We start from the raw sequence: 4,851 nt of genomic DNA, 5'->3' as shown, positions 1-4,851 counted from the left end.
AAATAATCTTTTCTTAAGGTAATAAATAAAAGGAAAAAAAAAATGAATATTCTGCAGCCAACTCAGTGGATTGCAATGGAGATAGCAGGATGTATGTAAATGGAGAGAGAATTGATTTGGCTGACTTTGATAACCTTAACAATATGGCAGAAGAAACAGATTTGTGAACATTGGGAGACTGGCAATGCAAAAAGCAATAGACTAGGATATAATTAGAAAGAATTATTTATTAGAAAGGACAATAAATATTTTTATTGAAATATTGTCTTCATAGTTCTGTTGTCTGAATCTTACCTTCCAAGTAGCTGGAGAAAGGACACAGATCTTGTATGACAATTAAGTAGCTTGCTCTGGTTACTTTGTATATTCCTCCTTTCTTTTGTATTATGACATTTTAAATGACAAAATCTTATTAAGAAGCACGTATTAAATAGTCTAGGGAAAAATCAAATAAATAGATTAGGTGAAGATGTATTTAAAAGTTTAGATCAATAGCCTGACTTTGCTGTTGACTAAACATAGTGTCTAACACAGTGCTAGACTCAAATTTTATACTAAAATTGGTGTGATAGATGGAGTTATAGGTCAGCTTGGCTGGACCAAAATTCTGAGTGGTTTAAGGAGTTGTGATGTGGGTTATTCCTATGATGAGATCTGATTTATATGTTTTGATCAGCCAAATTGTTGAAAGGGAATTTCCCTAGGGATATGGCCTGCTTCCAATATACTTATGGACATTCTGGGAAAAGAGACACTCTTCTGTAGATGGGGATCTTGTTGTGCTGCCTACAACTGTCTGTGAGTGAACAATCCACCATTTGGCCTGGTGATCTTGAATTCATCATTTGTTGGAGTCAACAGCCTTTATGCTCTGCTAGCATATTGCCTAAGGCACTTGACTGATAACCAGAAGGCTGGTGGTTCAAACCCACCAGCCACTCCGCAAAGGAAAGAGGGGTCACTTTGAGTCGGGTCTGACTCAATGGCACATAACAACTACTATATATATGTATCAGCTTTATTGGTTTTGCTTCTCTAGAGAACCCAGCCTAACACAATTGGTGTTGTTGTTGAATGAATGGTTGAAAGACAAAGGTGAATTAATGTGACTCATGTTGCTAGTACATCAGTACTAGAGCAAATTATCTAGTAACCAGTGTTTTTACCAATGCATCCATGACTCTGCAAAAAGCAAAATTCCAACTTAATTTTCTTAAACAATAAAGGAAGATAGAGGGTCCTATAGCTTTAGAGACTTTTTTATGGATTCAGGGTATATTGCCAACAGTAGTCTTAGTTCAAAATCTCAGCTAGAAGAGAGAGCATTCTTCTCCCAGTGCTCATCTCTATGTCCTGGAGAAGCACTCTAACTGTAATATGCTCACCTCTTGTACTAAACCTGTAGTAGGAAGATAGGAAACTATGATAATAAACACTGCTTGGGTCATATTCCCATCCCTTAGGGATTTAAGAAAGAAAGGGGATGAGAGGAAATGATTTGAAAAGCTTACTTGATTGTCAAAACAAAATGTGTATGCAGTCTACAATATTAGGCTTTCTCTTGCAATCTAAAGATAGACTGGCATCTCCATTTTTAGGTACAAATTAAAACATAAATGGGGAAGCATAAATTAAAATGATTCAAACATTTATTTTAACACAATTTTTGTCATGTTCATAGTAATAAAAACACATAGAATGAGGATAGGAGGGCAATAGTGAATAAATGTTATACAACTATCTAAAATTTATTTGTTGCTGTCATGTGCCATCGAGTTGGCCCCGACCCATAGCGACCCCTCCTTGGGTTTTCGAGGCAGTATCACTACAGTAGTAGATTGCCCCATCTTCCTTCCGAGGAGTGATTGGTGGGTTTGAAACACCAACCTTCTGGTTAACAGTCAAGTGTCTTAGGCACTATGCTACCAGAACTCCCAAAATTTATTATTACGATATGTACAAATGATTTTTAGATGAGGAAAATATGGTTGATCTAGTGAATATCATTAAAAATTCAACAATTCCACTAAAATTTGATTAGTTATTTTAATAAACTGTCAGATCTTTAATTTCTGTGTAATATTCAATTAGTTTTCATATGTAAATTTAATTAACATATTATGTATGTATCTTATTTTGTCAAAGCAAAATATTTTGAGGATTCAAGTTTTTAATAGCTCATTAAGTAAATATAAATAATCCTAAATAGCATTCATAAAGAATACCTATTTCTAAGTTAAAAATTAGATAAAATTAGCATAATAATAATAATCCCTAAAAATATTAAAATAAAATTGAGCTCCTAGCATGGTCTTTAGCAATGCTATGATAATAACCATCTTGGCTTCAAGCATTCATAAACTAATTGGAGAGCTGACATATACATATATTGAACCAAACCTACTACCTCAGGTTCATTTCAACTTATGGCAACCCTTTTAGGACAAAGTAGAACTTCAAAGCCTATAAATCTATGGAAGCACACTGCCTCATCTTTCTCCTATAGAGTGGCTGGTGGATTTGAACCACTGATCTTTTGGTTAACAGCTGAATACTTTAACCACTCTGCTACCAGAGCTCCTTAAATATTGAACACCATGCAAAACATAAAAGATTTTGTAACTGAATGTTAGAATATAGGCTAGGAGTGATACAGAAAAAGGAAAATAAGATTTTGGGCAGCTACATCCTTGGAAAAGAAGAAAGACTTAGTTTGGATTCAGACTATATGTAGAAATTTGAAGATGACAAATAATCAGCAGGAAAACAAAGCTAACTGTCCACTGTGAAAAATGCTACATGTACTTGCATGCAAATAGAACTTTAATATACCAAAATATCACACAATCCCAGTAGCCTTGGATGTTTGTTGTCGTTGTTGTTGTTATGTGTTGTTGAGTGTTGAGTTGCCTCCAACTCATAATGACCCTATTCACAGCAGAATGAAACACTGGCTGGTCCTGTGCCAGCTCTGTGATCCCCGTTATTCTTGACCCCATAGCCACAGCCACTGTGTCAATCCATCTCATTGAGGGCCTTCCCCTCCCTTGTCGACCCTCCACTTTACCAAGCATGACATCCTTCTCCAAGGAATGGGCCCTTCTGACAAAATGACCAAACTAGGTGAGATGAAGTCTGGCCATTCTCACTTCCAAAGAATTATTCTGGCTCCACTTCCTCTAGGACAGATTTATTAGTTCTTTTAACAGTCCATGGTACTTTCAGCATTCTTCGCCAGCACCACACCTCAAAAGCATCAATTCTTCTTTGGTCTTCTTTATTCATTGTCCAGCTCTCACATGCATATGGGGCAGTTGAAAATATCATGGTTTGTATCAGGAATACCTTAGTCTTCATGGAGGCATCTCTGCTCCTCAGCATTTGAAAGAGTTCCCTTGTCCAGTGCCATACAGTGTCTAATATCCTGACTGCTGTTTCCATTGGTGTCGATTGTAGAACCAAGCAATATGAACTCTCACCAACTTCAATCTCTTCTCCATTTATCCTGATGTTACTTATAGGTCCAGTTGTGAGAATTTTATTTTCTTTATATTGAGATGTAATCCATACTGCAGACTATTCTTCAATCTTCATCAGTAAGTGCTTCAAGTCATCCTCACTTTCAACAAGCAAAGTTATGTCATTAGCGTATCGCAGGTTGTTAATGAGCCTTCCTCCAATCCTGATGCCATGTTCTTCTTCATATAGTCCACCTTCTCAGATTATTTGCTCACCATATATATTGAATAAGTATGGTGAAAGGATACAACCCTGACACACTCCCTTCTTGATTTTAAACCATGCAGTGTCCCCTTGTTCTGATCGAATGAAAGCCTCCTGGTCTATGTACAGGTTTGTCATGAGTACAATTAAGTGTTCTGGAATTCCCATTCTTCTCAATATTATCCACAATTTGTTTTGATCCACACAATCAAAGGTTTTGCATAGTCAATAAAACACAAGTAAACATCTTTCTGGTATTCTTTCCTTTCAGCTAAGATCCATCTGACATCAGCAATGATAGCCCTTGTTCCACTTCCTCTTCTGTATCCAAGCTGCACCTCTGGAAATTCTCTGTCAATGTACTGCTGCAACCAGTTTTGAATTATCTTCAGTAAGGTTTTACTTGCATGTGGTATTAACTATATTATTCCATAATTTCCACATTTGGTGGGATCACCTTTCTTTGGACTACATACAAATATGGATCTCTTACAATCAGTTGGCCAGGTAGCTGTCTTCCGAATCTCTTGGTATAACTGAGTGAGAACCTCCAGTGGGGTATCCATTTGTTGAAATATCTCAAGGGGTATTCCGTCAATTCCTTGAGGCTTGTTCTTCACCAATTCCTTCAAGGCAGCTTTGACTTCTTCCTTCAATACCATTGGTTCTTGATCATATGTCACCTCCTGAAATGGATGGACATCAACCAGTTCTTTTTGGTAGAGTGATTCTGTGTATTCCTTCCATCTTCTTTTGATGCTCCTTGCATCTTTCAATATTTTGCCCATAGAATCTTCCAATATTGCAACTCGAGGCTTAATTTTTTTCCTCAACTCTTTCAGCTTGCAAAATGCCAAACATGTTCTTCTCTTTTGGTTTTCTAACTCTAGACCTTTGGACATTTCATTATAGTAATTGGCTTTGTCTGCTTGAGCTGCTCTTTGAAATATTCTGTTCAGTTCTTTCATCTACATTTCTTCCATTTGTTTTAGCTACTCTCTGCTCATTGGCAAGTTTCAGAGTCTATTCTGACATCCATTTTGGTATTTTCTTCTTTTCTTATCTTTTTAATGACCTCTTGATGTTTTCATGGATGATGTTCTTGATGTCCTCCCACAATTTTTCTGG

Source organism: Orycteropus afer, unplaced genomic scaffold, assembly GCF_000298275.1.
Source record: "Orycteropus afer afer isolate SDZICR_OR568_19922 unplaced genomic scaffold, OryAfe1.0 scaffold00715, whole genome shotgun sequence".
In the NCBI taxonomy this organism is placed as follows: Eukaryota; Metazoa; Chordata; class Mammalia; order Tubulidentata; family Orycteropodidae; genus Orycteropus; species Orycteropus afer.
The sequence above is the reverse complement of the archived record's forward strand: the minus strand, read 5'-3'. Positions refer to the sequence as shown.